Below are 21,322 nucleotides of genomic sequence, written 5' to 3'. Positions count from 1 at the left end.
CTCGATATGTTTACTCAAGGGTATCTAAAACAAGAAGAAGTGCATTAATCCACTAGTAGTTTGGCCTAGTGAGAGCAACCAATGTTTTCAAACCTTGAAACGGCTCGTTACTACTACAATGATGTTGCAAATTATCGATCCAAATAAGCCTTTTGAGGCTTATATGAATGGAGCGACTATGCTTTAGGTGGTGTCCTTTATCAAGATGGTTGACCTATGGCATTTGAGAGTCGTAAGCTCACCAAGGCCCAAACATGTTATACTATCCAAAAGAAGGAATTATTGGTGACTTCAAACCCTTAAAGTATGGCATTAGTATTTGTATAGCAGCCCCATTATTATTTGGACAGACCTGTTAGAGCTGGACATTCCATGGACAAGCAAGAGCAACACGTCTAACGAGCAAGAGCAACAAGTACAATAGGCCGCAATAGGTACAATAGGAGTGCCATGTGGCAGCTGACGTGTCAAGAAAGCAGACTACAATCGGATACACTAGTCGCACAACTTTGTTGTTGAGTCGACTGCATTTAATGCAATCGACCTGTTATTTTTGGCATTTTCTTACTGCCCTATTTATTGGCTTTGGTCTTCACAAGAGACTTGTTATTTTTGGCATTTTGTTATTGGCCTATTTATTGGCATGGGTTTGCACAGCCTCAGTTAGTTGTGCTTCCAACTTTCAAGCTGCGAATCGTGGAGATTGCCCTCAAGGTTCACGGAGATTGAGATCTTCGAAGTGGAGACATACGCAAACATTCTCTCTACAACCGTATATTTTTTCATGCTTATACAGCATTCTTCATTGCAAATTTTCTACGGTTCCATATCTCTCTCTCTCTCTCTCTCTCTCTCTCTCTCTCTCTCTCTCTCTCTCTCTCTCTCTCTCTCTCTCTCTTTGTTCACTCTTTGTCTTGGTCATTTGCTTCCACACTGCCTCACTCTGACATGGTATCAAAGCATTGAAGGACTAACCTAGGGTGAACCTACCTAAAGAGGAGTTTTCAGCGTAACACAATCCTGCGTTTTCAACGTTCAAGGGCGAGCAGGAGGGCTGTGCATCAGAACAAGGCTGAGGCGAGCGTCGACATGCAAAAAAGGAGAGGATTTGCTCAAGCTACTCCTAGTTCTTGCTGTTAGAGAAAGAAGAAGGATGTGTTTTGGGCCTTCAAGTGCAGATTTTATCTTTTCATTACCTCTAGCGGGCGTAGTAGAAGCAAGACGAGAGGTAAAGAGCCCTAGCAAGCTCCATTCTCACAATCAAAGGAGGCTGCTCTTTGTGTTTTGCGTAGGCATTGTAGGTGAAAATGTCTTCCGAGGCCAAGATAGAGTTTCAAGCAATCATGGAACGGAAGGTGCCTGTCTTAACAGCTCTTCCATCAAATAAAAACCTCGATGGTGAGAATTACCGCACTTGGCAGGTCATGATGCTTGCCATTTTGGAGTCCTATGATTTGGCGAAGCTTGTTACGGAGGCTATTCGTAGTCCTTCTTAATGAGATGACCCCAGAATCTCTTCCAGTGATAAGGTGGAGTTGCCAAAGGCTCAAGCACATTGGGATAAATTCAATGCTTCCATCCGCTCGTTTTTATTTCTATCGTGTACTATAACAGTTCTCTCAAATTGAGCATTTGATGGTGGCCCAAGAAATATGGTTGGAGCTTGAACAGATGTACAATCATATGATTGTCATGAAGCGAGTTTCTTTGGAAGTGCAGATGAGGACCATGAGTGTCAACAAGTCATCTTCCATGCGGAAGCATATTACTAAGCAAAGGCAGCTTCAAATGCAGGTACAAAACGCAGGGAAGGTGATCACTTCTAAAGACATGGCCATAACTCTTCTCTCACAGTTATCGCCATGTTTCAATGGTTTTTATTCCGCCTTGATTGCTTCAGTGCGGTCAGAGACTCTTCGATGGGAAGAGTTGATTCCTATGGTCTTAGACCAAGAGGAGCAATCGAAAGGTACCAATGCTTTTAAATCTGAGGCTTTGGTTGGTCAATCCTCTCAAAAGAAGAGGAAGGACCAAAAGAAGGAGGACAGCAAATCCAAGAAGGACAAAGAAAAGGAGTCCACTTATCACATCTGTGGCAAGACAAGTCACTGGAAGAAGGATTGCCCCAACAAGGAGAAGAAGGAGAAATCTTCAAAGGTTTCCAAAAAGGTGGCTACTCCCTCATTAGCAGCTTTCCTCCACTTGGAGGTGGTTGAGGATTCGACCCTAACAACTACTACTGACCCTATGTTGATCGCCCCATACACTCGGGAGTGGATTGTTAACAGTGGTGCCTCACGGCACATGACTCGTTTAGCAAGTGTTGCTCATTTGCGACCTTTGCATGGCTAGATTCTCATTGGTGACAATTCATTTATTCCTATATAGGGACGGGGAGACATGCATCGTATTCCAAATGGGCAAGGTGGTGCTTACACATCTGGGGTGCTTTATGTGCCGACCTTGGGATACCATCTACTTTCGATGCATAAGATTTGTACCCTCGACCTCTTGGTTGAATTTGATATAGATTCTTTTCAAATTCTTGATCATGGATCGAGACAAGGTCTTTCTTCAGGATATGAGAAAAATGGGATCTATAGGTTGCGATCTTCTTCTACCTTGACTTCTCTTCTTCTTACCTCAAAAACCCAGTCCAAGCTTTGGCATGCTCAGTTTCGCCACCTCAACTATGATTATCTTCAAAAGGCGTCCAAGGAACAACTTGTTCAAGGTTTGCTGAATATTGTGGTGGGTCAGTAGCCTTGTGTATCCTACATCCATGGGAAGCAGACTCGTGATGCTATTCCCAGCAAGGCTTCGAGGCGGTCTTCAACACTCTTGGAGTCTGTTTCTACCAATCTTTGTAAACCAATGAGGACGGAGAACCTTAGAGAGAGTTTGTATTTCATGCTTATTGTGGATGATTACAACACGATGACATGGGCTTATTTCTTGAAGCTAAAGTCGGAGGCATTCTCCAACTTTTAGGATTGGTTGGTCTTTGACAATAACCGATCCAACCAAAAACTGAAAACCTTAAAACCAGATAAGAGCAGAAAATTTATTTGTAATGAGCTTGCTCGTTGAGATGGCTCGTACCATGATGGAGCATCGTCACACACCTCAGTGTCTATGGGCTGTCACAACTCTATAGAAATAGAATTTGTATCCTTTTTCATTAATTTGTCTATATCATGATTTATTAAATTTATTTCCTTTGCACTAATTAGATATAAAGAAAAGTGCATTGGAGCTGGCCACTGATGAGTGGTCACAGGTTATGGTGGACCCACGCGGTGGGTTAGAGAAAAGATAATTCACACTTCCACCTATATGGCCCAATTGGGCGCCTGTGACCAGAACTCACGCATATCAGGGTTAGACTCGCACACAGAAAAGATTGATGCCTTGAAGTGTGCGCTAGATCCACCAGAACAGACAGTTACAATCAACAAGATGGCATGATCATGAAATGCTTGTATAATGTGCATGTGTGGGCTGAAAGCTTGAAATGCACATTTCTTTGCATAGGAAAGTCACATGAAGATTCTAATACCGTTTTTGCGATGTACACAGAAAAAAATTTCATATGACACCCATATTGGGGAGGTCCCTAAATTTTAGGAGCCTCGAATTAGCCTAAAAATGCTAGTCCTAAAAAATAGGGATGTCATTCTAAAAATAGTAAGTTCTGTACTCTAACTGTGCTTACTAAATTTGGTTGTTTCTATTCTTGACCGTATTCAACCCAAAAAGGAAGGCCATAGAGAAGAGACAAGTGTCAAGACACTTATACACAAGTTTCCAAGTGTCCCACCACTTGTCACATCTCATTATATGTGGCTGGACACTTGTCTTGTGCTACTCCACTTTCCCCTTTTGTACTAGCTCTTCCGTCTCCTATAAATAAGAGCTCGTTTTTCTTCATTCAGCATCATTTTTCTTTGATGTAAACTCATGTACAACACCGACAGATAGCCAGAAACTAGCCCCATCCATCCCCATCATCATCCCCCTCTTCTCCATTATCAAGTTCCTCCATATTCCCTCTTCTATCACTGCTGTTTTTTAAGACAGCAAGCCTGCAAATTCATTACAGCACCTCCTTCTCGAGCTCTTTCTTCCATTTTAGCAACAAGAAGCAAGCCCTATCCATGTACTACTAATCAACGATGGAGAAAGGTTGATTTTTCCTTTTTCTTCTCTCATACTGTAAAGAAATCAGTTCTTATCATTGCATAATAGATAATGCATGTGTGTTTGTACATCTTTGCATGATCTTGTGAGAGTGAGAATTACTTCTCCTCACTCTCTGGTTGATTGTAACTGAGCTCTTCCCTAAGGGACTTGGGTTGAGTAGAAATACATTCCTTCGGGGGGGGATTGCCCATCTTCAACCCTCAATCTTGTCTCCATTACATTTACATTTTCATGGCTGCAATTTTGTGAGTAATTTTCATTTTCAGCTTTAAGTGTTCATTCTCTTTTATATTAAATCTCGAAAACAAGCGAATATCATAATTGTTAAGAATACTACGTTGTTCGGGGCGTTTACATGGGTTGAGGCTGGCTACTACACTTCACATCCTTCCGCTGTTGTTGGTATGATCCCTTGTGTGGCATACTTTCGGTCTAAGCCAAATGCTTCTTATTTCAAGGTTTTTGGGTGTGATGCATATGTTCACATCGCGAAGACACAATGTGACAAATTTGAAGCGGCTTCCAAACAACAGGTGTTTGTGAACTATAGCTTGCAATCTCAAGGCTAGCCATTGTATGATCCCGTTAAGAGGGATATCTAGACGAGCCATGATATTAGGTTCGTGGAAGTTCCAACCTCTAAGGGACGTGAGGAACACCTTCTTCTTGGAGAATCCAATGATAGCTCGATGCCAGGGAGATTGTTTCTCTAGAGCGAATGCCTCTTGAGGACTCTTTGGATGAGAAGCTTAGTTCTCAACCACAGCAATTTTGTGAGTAATTTTCATTTTCAGCTTTAAGTGTTCATTCTCTTTTATATTAAATCTCAAAAACAAGAGAATATCATAATTGTTAAGCATACTACGTTGTTCGGGGCGTTTACATGGGCTGAGGCTGTGGCTACTACACTTCACATCCTTCCGCTGTTGTTGGTATGATCCCTTGTGTGGCATACTTTCGGTCTAAGTCAAATGCTTCTTATTTCAAGGTTTTTGGGTGTGATGCATATGTTCACATCGCGAAGACACAATGTGACAAATTTGAAGTGGCTTCCAAACAACAGGTGTTTGTGAACTATAGCTTGTAATCTCAAGGCTAGCCATCGTATGATCCCGTTAAGAGGGATGTCTAGACAAGCCATGATGTTAGGTTCGTGGAAGTTCCAACCTCAAAGGGGCGTGAGGAACACCTTCTTCTTGGAGAATCCAATGATAGCTCGATGCCAGGGAGATTGTTTCTCTAGAGCGAATGCCTCTTGAGGACTCTTTGGATGAGAAGCTTAGTTCTCAACCACAACCAAATTCACTGATTGCTCTCCCATCGTCGATGGACCTTCCAGCAACTTCAATAGATGGAGAGCAACGAGGTAAGATCTGGCCTCCTCATTGGGCTCGTGACACTCTTCATTATGCAAGGATTGAGGGGATCCATGAGAAGTGGCAACCGCAGGATGGCCCATGGCGTTCTTAGAGAAACCAAGCACGCCACACTGAGCTTGTTTACACTAGTTACTATTTGATGACTCGTGTCATGCAAGATCAAGAGCCCACATCCGTGAAGGAGGCTTTACAGTATAATCATTGATAGAAAGCAATGGAGCAAAAGCTGGAGTCGATTGAGAGAACTTGGTATCTTGTGCTAAAGCCTCCCTATAAGATCATTGGAGTCAAATGGGTCTTCAAGACCGAGTACTGCAGTGATGGGACATTGGATAAGCACGAGGCCCGCCTTGTTGCTAAAGGTTTTGCACAACGCCTGAGCATTGATTTCCGTGATACTTTTGTGCCTACAACTCGAAAGGCTACTATTCACCCGGTCCTTGGCTAGGCTAGCAATAGGAGATGGCTGGTCTATCAACTGGATGTGAAGTCTTCCTTCTTAAATGGGGAGTTGAAGAAGGAGATTTAAGTTGAGTAGCCTCCAGGCTTCCGTTCTTCACATGGAGGTCGCATCTTGTTTGTTGTTTATGTGGACGGATATGGGATTTCTTCATTTCTTTCTAGGTCATGAGATCTATCAAACTCCGAGGGGAATCTTTCTTTCCCAACAACGGTATGTACAAGAGCTCTTGACTGTGTGAGATGGAGGGATGCAAGTCTCTTACGACTCCTATCGATCCGAATTGAAAGGCTATCGCTCGTTCTAATTCTCCTTTGGCAAATGCTTCCCGTTATCGACAGTTGTTTGACTCCTTCATCTCGCTTCTTAATACTCGTATTAACTTATCTTATACAATAGGTATGCTTACCAGATTCATAAGCGAACCCAAGATGGTGCATTGGCAAGCTGCTCATAAGATTTTGTAATTGCTATGAGGGACTCTTGATCTCAGGTTCTATTATACAGCAAGTACCCGCGCTACAGACTTGGTCCTTACAAGATGGAGTGATTCAAATTGGGCTTGCAATGTAGATAATTGGAGATCCACGATAGGTTATTGCTTTACCTTGCGTGCTGGTGTTGTTTCATGGAGCAACAAGAAGCAACACACGGTTGCCCTATCGTCGACGGTGGCAGAGTATTGGGCGATGTCTTCTACTTCATGTGAGACAATGTGGATTTGTAGGCTCTTGGAGAAGCTTGGATGCCCACAGAGAAGTCCTACTATTCTATAGTTCAACAATGTGAGTCGCATTGCCTTGGCCAAAAACCCTGTGTTTCATGCTCAAACGATGCACATTGAGATACTGTACCATTTCATTTGGAAGAAGATTCTAGATGCGACTATTTCCCTAGTCTATTGCAAGACAAAGGATAATCTTATGAACTTGTTTACAAAGGCACTTCCCTAGGCTTTACTTCGACAGCACTCCAAATCCCTTTAGTCTATTGCCATGTCCAAGATCTGAGAGGGGGTGTTAGAACTGGGTGTTCCCTCCTCGACACGCAAGAACAATACGTACGACAGGCAGGAGCAACAAGTATAGCAACGACAGCAAGTACAACAGGAGCACCACATGGCAATTGATGTGTCAAGCGAACATACTGCAATCGAACAAACTCGTCAAAGAGTTTCGCTCTCCAATCAACTGCATTTAATGCAGTCAACTTGTTATTTTTGGTATTTTCTTTATGTTCGTGGAGATTGTGGAGACTACCCTCGAGATTCATGGAGACTGCCCTCGGGGTTCACAAAGATTGAGATCTTTGAGGTGGAGATATACACAGACATTTTCTTTACACCCGTGTATATATCTACATCCTTATACAACATTCTCCACTATAGGTTTTCTATGTTTCATTGTCTCTTTCTCTCTCTCTCTTCTCTCTATGTTTACTCTTTGTCTTGGTCATTCACTTCCGTACTACTTCACTCTGACAAGACCACCATTCATTGAAACACCTTTTTAATCGGCCCAATCTCCTTGGCTGTAAGGCAAAATGGGTAAAGTTTTTCTACAAGAGTTTGACTTCGAATTTCGCTATACAAAGGGCACAACTGATATGGTTGCCATTACTTTTAGTCAAATTCCTAAATTCAATACATTTTTCTTCTCTAAAACTTCAACTAATTTCTATCTCTCTCTCAAAGGATGTTACCAAAACAATCTTCATTTCGGTAAAATCTAGCTACTAGTTTAAGAGGGATCTAGTGGCCCAAGAAGCTTTGGCGGTCCACATGCCTGAAAGTTAGCTATAGAGAAAAAGATGATGAAAAATTATTATGTTTATAATAAGCTATCATTTAAACAAGGCGAAATGTGTATACCCCATGATCAACATATCCGCAAGAAAATTTTATATAAGTGTCACAATGTGCTGAGCGCTGGACACCCTGGTATACAACGGACTTTGGCCTTGGTCACTTTTATTGACCACATATTAAGACTGGTTGAGTCTTATGTGCTTGAGTGCTCGCAATGTCAATTTAATAAAGTTAAATGGCATAGACAAGCAAGGATTTTGTATCCTTTAATCTTGATAGAAAATGGAGTAGCATTCCTCTGGATTTTGTAGACAAATTGAGGTCATGACACAATCTCGGTTATTGTCACCAATTGATAAAAATAGCTCGATTCATTCCTACAAGGATAACCATGAAAGGCCACAAGTTGACTAGCCTTTTTGTTGAATACCTTTATAGATTTTATGATTAGCCCGACAAAATAATCTATGATCGGAAATCTAAGTCCACTGGTCATGTTTGGCAAACAATCTTTGACTCAATTATCTATGTCATCCTCGGCACCTGCTAAAACCAATGGATAAACCAAACAGACGAATCAAACCATGAAGGATATACTTCTGCATATATCTCCTGTAGACAATCTGATTGAAAGTGTTACTTCCCTCATATTTTGATTCTATATAACAATGCTAAGCATTCAGCTACTAGTTATAGCGTACTTATGTCTATGTATAATTGTAAGCCAAAATTTGAAACAACCTGCCATGCAGACATGAAATTTTCAGATGCTTTAATCTAGTTGATAGCATTTGATTGAGTTACTAATCAAATGTGCAAGGTTGTGTAAGCACATGTGATGCACACAACAGATATTCCATAGTAATAAGCCAAGAACCTCGAAGATGCAATGGGTGTCAAGGGCAAAAGTTGTAATAAGTTATGCCGAATAAGTTATGTTGATCAGTTGGCATCAGTTTTTGACCCCGAGACACTTTTTTGGCCAATAAGTGTCAATGGTGACACTAGGGACTCGCATTAATTAATTAATTAATGCCAATCTCAAAGTCAACAAAGATTGGGGACCACTCCAAGTTGCAAATAGCCTAACTAATTTAATTATGGGTGAACACATTTAATTTTGGGCAAGGTCAAAAGAACTAAAATAAATTTTCACGATTATTTAATTTTGAAAATTAATTAAATGGCTCGGTAATAATAAAAAATAGGTTTAAAAGACTACAACTTCGCAAAAATGACTATGCAAACTAAGAAAACATTTTTGGGGACTGAGTCTCAACTATTCACTCAGTTTATAGCTTGGGAGATGGAGAGGGGGAGGGAGAGAGAGAGCTACTTGTCCATTTTCTCATCAAAGAATAGCAATTTGCTGCAAAAGACAGCCACTTGGGGGCCTCAACAAGCAAGGGACAGTAGGAAGTCACCTTCCAAGGGCTAGCAACAGCATTGCTAATCGGGAGATAGCATTTTGGAGGGGCCTAGCAATAGGTGAGTGCATTAAATGAAGGCAGGAGGAGACTGCAGGTAGAGTTTAGGGTTTTCTCGTGAAGAAAATCTGATTTCTCTCTTATCTTGGCTCTCTCTCACCTTCTCCAACCCATTCTTGGGAGATCTCAACATTTCTTAGCCATTTTGAGCATATCTCAATAAGAAGTGACCTAGAACAATGCATCCCAAAACTTCTTATTAAATTGCACCAAGTTTTTACCTTGTGTTGCATCCACCTTGTTCCAAGCTGTCATAATGTCCACTTCAAAAGTACTTGTTGACCAATTTGAAGCAAACATTTTGCCTAAATTTTACCAATGTTAACGGTGCTCTTCCTTGCATTAAAAGTGTAGACCACCATTGCAATCCATTCCTCTTCAAGAAAGTAGCCACCTTATGAATATTAAAAAACTTGGCAAAATTACCTCCGAAATAGGCTACATCAAACTGTTGAATAAAAAGCTTTCAGCGTATCTTATGCACCAGTTAAGGATTCAAATTTGACCCCTTTACCACCTTCATCATAGTCCTTTGATGGCCCTTTCAAGGTCAAATTATCATAAATTGGCGACTGGAAAACGGGTGCATTAGCTATATTTGTAATACAACCAGTATCATATGAAGCATCTACATGACCACCATTCATTCCTTGAGCTCCATACATACCAAAGGGTGCAAATGTGATTTTATACATGCCACTTTGTGACCCAGGCATCATGCCAATACTCCCATACAAGGGGCTTTGCATTCCACTATCCATACCTTGATACATTAAGTTTCGCATTTCATACAACAATTGTTGCATATCATAAGGAGTTGTGCCTTATATTCCCATATGCAATCCTTGATCCACCATAGCTTGGAATATTGTACCATCCCGAAAGTATCCATGTTGCCCCACATTTGCATGCATGCTTGGTAGTGCAAAGTTCGCTGGATTGGCACTTCCAAGATGGCCTTGCATTTGCATGTTTTACCCCCTTGGCACTAGTTCCTTGTGTTGCTTATCAACTTTGAACATAACTTGGGATTGCAATCACTCTTCTTTGAAGGCTCCTTTGCTATCCAAAAGCCTTAGGAGAAGACATCTTCTTTTTACCCTTGTTGTCCTTTGTTGAAACATTTAAGAATCTCATCACTAAGGATCCTTGGCCAATTGAGCAAAGATGTCTGTTGATGTCCTCAAACGAGCCTTAAACTGGTCTTCATATTCCTCATCCCCTAGCGAGTCATCAATATTTTGTGGCCTTGAGGGATCCACTTCTTGCCCCAAATCAGCATTTTCTCCTTGCTGCCCATGCTGTGTGCTCGTTTCATGATTAGGAATTGTGTTTCCTCTAGTATTTTGTCTACCTTCAAATGATGATACATCATCATGGCTTGAGCCACTAAATGAAGGTATGCTTGTTGTTGTACGTCCACTTGGTCACAATTTCAGCAATATGCAACTTTACTGACTTTCACACAACTACCTTGGCTCCACCTACTCGAGGGAGTTGATCTGTTTCAGCAATGGAATGATGAAGCCAACCTTTCTTCTTAGCATGGGTGGTATAAACCTGATTTAACTGGAATTGCAGCAAGCACTAAGTACACAAATCTGAGAATATACACTTTGCCCCATTAATCTTGGCCAGCCCACACCCGCTTAACCCCAACAATTGGCACCCCTTGAAATATTTATTTAAGTGTATTGCTTTAATTTGAAGTACAAAGAGATATAGGCTGATCCCTCAACAAATTCAATACAATGGGCAAGCATAAATGGCCAGCACTGCTTGGGTATGATTTGCCCCTTGACAGTACAACAATTCGAGCTTAGATTGGGTCACAATTTCTTGCATGCCGGCCACGATAATTTGAGAATAGGTTACCCCTTGGTTCAGCTGCAAATATCTTGCCTTGAACTACTACTACAAGTTCTGGGTCTTCAATAATTGGGCATGGATCCTAAAGTGGCTGTCAAAACCCTGATTTCTGCTATAAATTAGGGTTTTAACAGCAATTTCTGCAACTATTCATCGCCCCAAGCTGGAATTGATTGAGAACTACTAAGGGCTGATTCGTAGACAAGAGAAAACTAGCTGAAAGGAGTATCTTTGGATCAGTAGCTCTGATGGCAATTCTGATGGCCCCAACAGCTTCAAAAGGGGGGAAAAACCCTAGTGCTACTACAAAGCCCTCCTCTTCTACCACAACTTCTCATTAAGGCTGAGAAGGAGACCTGCTGCCCCTGTTCTATCGTGCTGCACGATCAGCTGCCACCCCCCTCAAAGCTCATTTGATGGGTTCTCCTTCCTCCCTCAGCCTTTGAATGCTGGAATGACTCTCTACCAGCCCCCAAAAAACCCTCTTACAATTTGCATGAGAAATTTTGACGAGTGGCAGTCTATTTTGCCACTTGGCAATTTTCCAAAAGTAATTTCCAGCTTTAAACAATTAATTTTCAGAATTTATTTTCTGAAAATTAATCCATTAACCCTTTGACCCTACCCAAGAGCTAGCTAGGGCCCATTTACATTAATTCTACTAGCCCCCCACTAGACATTTAATTGTCCCACATATTAATTAACCTAGGACTAACATTAACTAAATAACTAATGCCTAGTCCCAATGTCACCACTTGACATTTAATGGCCCAATTAATGGCCTAGAGCCAAACTGAGACCATGCACCACAAGTAACTATCCGGCATAACTGCACAACTTTTGTAAATGTCATCTCCTTATCACTTGGGTCACTAAGATATTCATTGTCACCTAACTAACTTGCATTTCACATATGTACCTCACACTTACACAACTTAACAATGCCAAAGCTAAGCATTAAAAACGCATGTCTTCCTAACATGTTAACACTGAACCTCTTTTAGAAATTAATATCACCACTTGTGTCATTGGCCTAGCACTCAACCATACTTTTGGACTAAGGTTGTCCTTGAATTAAGGCAATGATCCCTTCATACCCTTACTCATTCTCAACACTTCAACAATACATCTTGTCACGAATCATGAGAAGGTGTTTTCTTTTTTCTTTTGTTTTCGAAACCATTGCTCCCCTTGCAAGCTATCTGCATAAACTCAACAAAATGTGTCTTTTGTGCTGTTTGACAAAGTTTCCCTTGTAATTAAATCAGTCTTAAATTCAAAAATTACAATTCTTTTTCTAATTGTCAATTTTTAGCATGTCTATGCATTGGAGTTCCAACTTCCTTAATTAGGCCAACCTTCTCAACATGGTACATGTCACAGGGACGTGAAATTTGAGATGCTTTAATCTTGTTGATAACATTTGATTAAGTTATTAATCAAATGTGCAAGGTTGTTTAAGCACATATGATGCACATGACATATTCCATAGTAGCAAGCGAAGGACCCCAAATGCAATGAGTGTCAATGGCAAACATTGTGATAAGTTATGCTGACTAGGTTTTGATGGTCAATTGGTATCACATGTAACCCTAGGACAATGGTTTGGCCAATAAGTGCCACTAATGACACTAGGGACTAGCATTAATTAATTAATTAATGCAAGTCTAAGGGTCAACACAGCTTATGAACCACTTCAGGTTGCAAATGGCCTAGCCAATTTAATTATGGATGGGCGCATTTAATTTTTGGCAAGGTTAAAAGGGCTAGATTTCATTTTCCAAATTATTTACTTCTGAAAATTAATTAAATATTTGGATAATACTAGAAAATGAATTTTAAAGGTTACCACTTGGCAAAAATGTCCATGCAAGACTAAAAAATGTTCTTAGAGGCTAGAGAGAGAGAGATTCACTTCATTCAAGCTAAGGAAAAGAGAGAAAACAAGTTGCTGGTCTAATCTTCCTACAGTGAAGGACCCCTTCTGGAGGCTGAAGCAACAAGAATCAAGCCATTTGATACAAGCAACAACAATTCTGGGATCTTTTGAAGCTCACAACAGCTGATTGAGGCAGGTGACAGCAGTTTGAGATCACCTGGCAGTTGGCAACAGCATTAAATGATGTCAAGTACAGGCAAAAATCAGATTTCATGCCTTTCTAGTGTCATAATCAGGAATTTCTCTCTCTTCTGGCATTCTCTCACCTTCTCAAACTTGTGCTCGATCATTCTCAGCATTTTTCAGCCTTTTGGATCAAATTTCAGTCAAATTTGCAAACATTAAGGTTTCACAACCACCTCAAGACTCGTGCCAATTGATGAAGGCATCGTACACTAAATTCAGCACCTCAAATTTGTGTAATTGTCAAGGAATTCAGATGTCAGCCCATACCTTGTAAATTGGGGCAGCATTTGGTCAGTTGGTGGTTTGGAGCAAGTCTTAGGTAAAAAATCAAGGGGCAATTGGCCCAAATTGATTATTGATTGTTATTTCAGCAAGGAGCTTTTGGAAAAGCAAAGGAGGTTATGGAATCTCATCTTGTACTCATTCCATTAGCAATCAAAGTAAAAGAAATATCGAAAGGGGCACTAACTTTGGGGCCAACAAGGTGTCCAATGTCCAAGATTATTAAGGTAATTTGTGCATTTCAAGTTACGCTCATTTGTTGATTGCAGTAATTAAGTGCTTAATCACGGAATTACCACCCTTTCCAATTACGGAAGGCTGGTTTCATGGTTCCATTGCTGGAATACCACTCAATCCCTTGATCTCGTGGGCCCGAGGTACCTAATTGCAAGCCAAAGCTTTGTGCTAGTGCTGATTTTTTCTTTCGGCTAAGAAATTACAGCAATATGTCTTTATAGAGTAAAAGGGGCAGCAAAAGACTGATGAGGGTGGAAAAGACGTGAAGATTAAGTCCCTCAGTAGTACACAAGATAGGCTGAAAGCTTTGACTTTCGTTCAATAGTTTAATGCAGCCTATTCAAGGGGAGGAACTTCATTGAGTCCTCAAAGATTCGAAAGGCAACCACTTTCTTGTAAGGGAATGCATTGCAATGGTGGTACCCTCTTTTAATGCAAGGTAGAGTGCCGTCAATGTGGGTATAATTCATGCAAATGTTTACATCGAATTGGTTGATAAGTACCTTTGAGGTGGACATCATGACAGCTTGGAATAAGATAGATGCAAAGGAATGTAAGAATTTGGAGCAATATAATAAGAAGTTTTGGGATGCATTATTGCCTATTACTTCTTATTGCCCCATACCCCTTCATGAGCAAATGGAAAAATATGTTTGTGAGCTGGGATTTTTACATTAAATCCACCGTGTTTAGCATGTATCAACTCATAGAGATTGTTGCTACATCTAATGGGATTGCTGCATAGGAAGGATTCGGGCTTCCTACAAAGTGGGGAGAAGACCGAATAAAAATTTGTTTAAGGTCCAGAAAAGAGACAGATCTAAAAATCAACCTGAGAAGAGGGCAAAAAAGCAAAGAAAGGGCTCGAAAACATTCGCACAACGCAGGGAATTGATAGCTGTAAATAATTGTTTTATTTGTGAACACCTTCCTTAGGGCAAGAAGATAGTACGCAACCGAGGCGTAGTATTTAATAAGGCAAAGTTGCTGAAAAATGCTACACATGGTAGCCTTGACAAAAAGAATGTCAAATTTCAACATAAACACCTTCCTTTGGGCAAGAAGATAGTACGCAGCCGAGGCATAGTATTTAATAAGGCAAAGTTGCTGAAAAATGCTACACATGGTAACCTTGACAAAAAGAAGGTCAAATTTCAGCATAAACAGCCAGTCATTCAACAATCATTAGTTGAAGATTTTGTCCCTTTGATGCTGAAAATGAGCGCCAACCTATTGTGCTACAAACAAAAGATAATGGACAGCAAATAGATGCACAAGATGGAATAGGACAACAAGAAGAACATGCTAAAAACAAGCTATCGCAACAAGAAAATGCTGAAAATCAGCCACCAAGTGATGATGAGCACATACTTGAGGATGTAGGCCCATTGCCTACCAATACAGATCATTGGGTAAGAGGGTCTACACGTGTCAAAAGGCAGCCACAAAGGTTTCAGCCATCTTTGAATTCCATTTTATTGACTGATGAAGGTGAGCCTATGACATTTAGACAAGCACAACCGTGTGAAAACAAGAGAAAGTGGGAGCTTACAATGCAGGAAGAGATGAAACCCTAACAAATGGGTTTACAAGGTGAAATGTATTGATGGGAAGCCCAAGTACAAGGCATGTTTGGTTGCAAAGCGCTATACACAGAAGGAAGGCATAGACTTTCAAGAGGTTTTTTCACCAATGGTAAAGATGACTACACTCCGTGTTTTGTTTGCTCTCACCGTGTCCTTGGATTTAGAGTTGGATCAGATGGATGTAAGGACCGCTTTTCTTCATGGTGACTTGGGTGAAGAGTTGTACATGAAACAACCTGAAGTTTTTGCTATTCCAAGGAAAGAGCATTTGGTTTGTAAGCTGGAACGCAACTTATATGGGCTAAAACAAGCCCCCATACAATGGTATAAAAATTTTGATACTTTTATGCTCAACCATGGATTTAAACGCAGTCATGCAATTCACTGCTTATACACTAAAAAGGCTGATGATGGAAGCCTTATTGTGCTGGCCTTATATGTCAATGACATGCTGATTGCAAGACAGCATAAGAGTACTTTGAAAGCTCCCAAAAGGCAGCTAAGTTCAGCCTTCTCAATGAAAGATTTGGGGACAGCTGAACACATTTTGGGCATGCGCATTAAAAAAGATAGAGAGCAGCACTTGTTGTTTCTCTCACACGACAAGTACATCAGCAAAGTACGTGATAGATTTAATATGGTTAATGCTAAGACTCTTGGTGTGCCTTTACCGCCACATACAAAGCTTAGCAAAGCTGATTGCTCAAAGGCTAGCGCAGCTGCTAGTGCTATGAAGAGTATACCTTATGCATCAGCTTGTGATTCTTTGATGTATAACATGGTTGCAACTCGCCCTGACATTGCACATGCAGTGAGAGTTATTAGCAAATTCTTGTCTAGCCCTAGCAAGCCACATTGGAAAGTAGTGAAATGTATCTTTAGATACTTAAAAGGTTCACATGAGAAGAGTATATGCTATGGAAAGGGTACACTAGAGTTGCAAAGATTCTGTGATTCGGACATGGCAGAAGATTCTGTGATTCGGACTAGGTTTCTCAACAAGCTTAGGAGCTAGAAAGGGTCTAGGATCTTCAAGCACAAAAGAGGCAATTTTCAAAGGTAAGTAAAGGGGGAGCTTGAATAATGCCCCTCTTTAAACACACACCTCTTCGGGTCAAGATCTTATTAGCATGAGGGTTGAAAAATAATGGGCCTCGACCTAGTAGGGTATTCTATAAAAACCAAAAGCTCCAATCTAGGGGAGAGCTTTATTGCTTATCATTCGCTATGTGGATTTACATACAGCAACCAAAGAAGTGCAAGTGATAAAGAGATGGCTTTTAACATCATAAAAAGCCTCAAACAAGGTCTAGTGAAAAACAATTGTGTTAGTAGACACATTATTATGTGTCCTTTTCCTTGTCATCTCCTACTTGTGAGCCTCAATCCGAGTCAAACAAGGACATTAGGAGCTCTAATGATGTCATTATTTGTTGGTCTTTCTTATGTGTCAGTCTCCTTCACTATACCCACATCTTTGTAGGGTTTCCAGACATTTTCCTTGGCATCCAATGCTATTCTCATGCTGTTCATGTTGCACACGGTCTGTTTTATGTAGTCCATTTCAGATTTTAGTCATATCGCAGCCTGGGTGGCATCCTTTTCTCATGGGCAACCAGTTTTGGAATTTTGCTAGATGCTGGTTGATCAGATCGGCTACTTTTTTGTGTGGCAGAAGTCGATCAATATGTTTCATGCTCCTATATCTATAACAGGCAGCAACTGGCATGCCTCCACACACATTCATCCAGCCACCATCATTATTTATTCATCATTCCCCTCAATCAAATTCTCGTCTTCTGCCTCAGTCTTGCAACCTCATTAACATGGCACTCACACAAGCAAGGGCTGAGCATTCGAAGCCTTGTATTGCATTCAGTTCACAATGTTTTCCTTTTGGTTTCTCCGAGTTTCATCTTCTTTTCTCCCCTCTCCTTGTTCCTTTGCTTCCATTGCACAATTTTGTGCATTATCGAGTTAGAAGGTGTTGACAGCTTCTAACTAAAAGTGCTCGCACAGTTCGGCTATAAAAGACATGGAACGGGTCATATTCATGACTGCAAGGTTCTTACACTCAACCACTCCATTCTACGAGGGAGAGGTGGTCGAGGTCAACTAGAAAACTATGCCATGTTATTGCAAGAACTCGGTGAACTGATGCAAGACAAACCTGCCACCATCATTCAATAGGGTAGTCCCTATGTGAATGCCCATCTCACTTATAACAAGCCTAACCAACATAGCCTTTGACCTCTACTTTAGGAAGCAAACCCACAAATAACGACAAAAGTCATCTAGATTAGGAAGGCCCCATTCTGGGATTAGAGGGAATGGGATATTTAAAGAAAGAGTAGAATTGAGAATTTCATTACTTTGAAATAAATACTTGAAAAGCATATAAAGGCATTTCAAAAGGATCATCTTAGAGAAGCGGTCAACAATAGACTTATGATCACAAGGTTAAGGCTTCAAGTCTTGCTGGGTGTATCATTTGGTTGGATGCCTATATTCACATGGTAATCCTAGCCCATGCCCATTCAAACACTAGTTTGGTCCTCCTCCTTAGTAGGGTCACTAAAGAGGAGGGTCTGCTTTGTTGTTCATTCATCTTTTGAGCCATCTAATCTATGCGGAGGGAAAAACACAATGTGGCTCTGGCCCGCTCTCTAGCCCAATATTTGGAGGGGAGGTGTCCCCCTTGTGGACATCTTGTTGTGTCTTATCTTAGAAAAACATCATGTGGCTATTACAACAGCAGCAAGTGTCTAACATGGTACCCTTAATGACAGCACAATAAGGAGATGATGCATATTAAAGCTACTCGCAACTAGGTGACTTGGCGAGGCAACAAATTTCCACGTTTCAATTAGATGCAGAAGGCACTTTCAAATATAACAAGGATAGACAAGACTGCAAAAAAATTTCTTGTCAATCTTCTCATCATCACTTTGAGATTCATAATACAAAAGAAGAACCAAGACACACAGCCAAGGTGGGATTGGGGAAAAAAGCACAACAACAATGAGAACACACATGTTGTGTTGTAATACTTCATTGGTTCTTGACAAAGCCATAGCTTGCATGTCCATGCACACATACACTAAGAGAAGCAAGAAGACAAAGAGATAATGAATGCAATAGACCTTGAATGGCTTGTACTGAAAATGAATGAATGTACGTATTAAGTGTGTCAAGGTAGAAAGTACTTGTTAGCAGTCATGTTTGTCATGACTTGTCATCTCCTGCATGTGAGCCTCAATCTGAGTCAAACGAGGACTTTTGGAGCTCTACCAAGTCTGTCATGTGTTTTGATGGGGAGGCTTTTCTTATGCAAATTCTGCATTTCTTAGGCTGTCCTTGCCTGTCAGACATTGTCCATGCTTCCGGGATTTTTTTGCATCATCTTCCTCCTCCACTGCTGCCGTCATCATCAGCCTGATCTGGTGCCCTCACTAATGCTTTGGACTGCATGCAAGAACTAGTCAGTCCACCATCATTGTATCAGCATTCTTCTTCAATCAGTGCATATTCTTCCCTCATCTTCTACTTCATCTCTCTCTCTCTCTATTTTTGCTTCTCTCTATGTTCATGTTTCTCTTCCGTTGCGCACTCACATGGTATCAAAGCATGGTATCATTGTCTGAGAGAGACACAGGGTATCTAATTCTTGCAGAGGAGGCCGTCCACATCTATGTTTGCTGCAAACGCAACCTTTTGTGGAGTATCTGTGCAAAGGCAACATCATCTAGCATCTAGGCGTCAACTTTTTGTGCCACCAATCAATTGTCCTAGTGTGGAGGCAACCTTCTACAGTGCCAAGCAACAATGTCTGATCAGCGTTTTGCTGAAAATGCAGGCTTCTGCCTGCAAGTGACAATTCCCTTGGCCAGGTGACTACTTCTACCATCAGGCGACAAGATCTTCTACAACATTTTGTGTTTTTTGCAACTATTTCTTGATAGACGACAATTTACTTCCCTCAAGCGAACCTTCTACATCAAGATCACTGCATCCTATAGCCAATTCCTCCTATTTCAGGGCTGTCCATAGCCAAACACAACTTTTTGTGGGTGTTTGCACGTATATAGGAAGATGTCTTATCACCAGTTCTTTGCTGACTCAGAGGAAGGGTCTCTATTCCTTCCTTTGAGAGACAAAGAGATTTTCATGCTAGTTCATGTCACAAACGGAGGTCACCTAACCTGTTTGTTCGAGAATCCTCTCCTCCCCATTCTCTCCATGTTTCCCAGAAGGCTCATTCTACTGGCCTTCATATGCCTTCCACAGTACCCTCTATATACGTGCCCGTACTCCCTTCTTTTCCCAAAGAAGACCGGCTTGATGATTCCAACTACTTGCTTTGGTCATGTAAGGTGGAGTGTATCCTTAACACCTTCAATCTTTGGAAGTTTGTTACCCACCCTATTCCCCGTCCTGTGGAGGATCCGACAATTGAATCATCAATGGATCGTGCGGCCTTATGGGATTAGCTCAACTCTAGAGCTCACTCTTTCCTCTTTATGAGCTTACAAGCTTCTATCCTAGTGCATATGCACAGGTTGCAAAAAGCAACAGAAGTGTAGACAAAGCTTGCTTCTTTGTACCATTAGAAGACATTTGCCCACAAGATTACTCTCGAGAAGAGATTATGAATGCTCGTTGTTGATGATTCTCCTTCCATGAAGGATCATATCAACAGGTTGGAGGACATGAGCAATAAGCGTGCGTACCTTGGCAAGATGATTTCTTTAGAGGATATGGCTATGATTCTTTTGACTCAGCTGCCATCTCCCCGGTTTGATGTCTTGTACACCAACCTTCTTACAACAAGCACCCGTGAGAAGCTTCTACAAAATGAGCTTGCCCCAATTATTTTGGAGTATGACAAGCACACCAAAGAGGTAGCCAATGGATCCACCTCCACCAACATTCATGTTTGTCATGCCTTGTCATCTCCTGCCCATGAGCCTCAGTTTGAGTCAGATGAGGACTTTTGGAGCTCTGATAGGTCTATCATGTGCTCTGATGGGGGAGGCTACTCATTCTAGAGTGGCCATCTGTGTTGCATTTCTATGCATTTCCTTCAGTTGTCAAGTTCCAATGTGCTTTTCTTATGCAGTTTTTGCATTTCCTGGGCTGTCTGTGCTTGTTAGACATTGTCCATCCCTATTAGGAGTTTTTTTGTACCACCTGTATTTTTTGACATTTTTACCAACACAACAAACATTAAATGCTGCTCTTCCATTGTGCACTCACAATACCACCATTCTAGAGGGCGGTCACAAAAAGAATTAACCCCTCCCCACCAAGAGGATAAAAAGTGTTCATATTAGAGCATCATTGTACCGGAAGGACTCATAGAGGAACACGTTAGTGTACCATAAGAAGCACATGGATGGCTTGGCCTGATAAGGGAGAAATTATATCTAGTACAGAATTCACATTCACTGAGAACAACGATAGCCTCATTAGCCCCTCTCAAAACTTTAGCATGATTCCACACAAATATAAACCCTTTTTGGCAAAGCAAAAGCAGGGTACATCAAACAAAGTGTCTCTCTTCGAAATGCCTCTAGTTGCAGTAAATATAGAAAGACTCAAAAAGTTCAGTCAAGTAAATGGCCTTCATTAGAACTAGCTTGATTTAATAGTACTGACTTAGGAGCATACTACAGCAAACAGGAATATGTATTGAAGACCATGCATTGAGCAAAGTTAACATGCTTTTATATTTTATTAACCAAATGTCAAATGCTTCTTGGGCAGGACTAAGCACCTTGTCTAACCATGGACAGATCTGCTAATTAAACCAGAGTCTTCACATTACAATTGACACTTCAACAAGGTACTTGCACTATCCACCCTGAACATGGTGTTTGGACATGCT

The 21,322-nt window shown here is 41.0% G+C and overlaps 1 protein-coding gene across 3 annotated transcripts in view; it reads right to left on the bottom strand.

Moving 5' to 3' along the window:
* LOC148041712 (uncharacterized) overlaps nt 1-21,322 on the bottom strand; it is a 103,454-nt gene that overhangs the window by 37,526 nt on the left and 44,606 nt on the right. The gene's annotated exons all lie outside the window — the stretch shown is intronic.

Source organism: Lygodium microphyllum, chromosome 1 (assembly GCF_053477565.2).
Source record: "Lygodium microphyllum isolate KBCC chromosome 1, Lygodium_microphyllum_v1.1.10, whole genome shotgun sequence".
Classification (NCBI taxonomy): Eukaryota; Viridiplantae; Streptophyta; class Polypodiopsida; order Schizaeales; family Lygodiaceae; genus Lygodium; species Lygodium microphyllum.
This window is presented reverse-complemented; position numbering and strand designations above follow the sequence as displayed.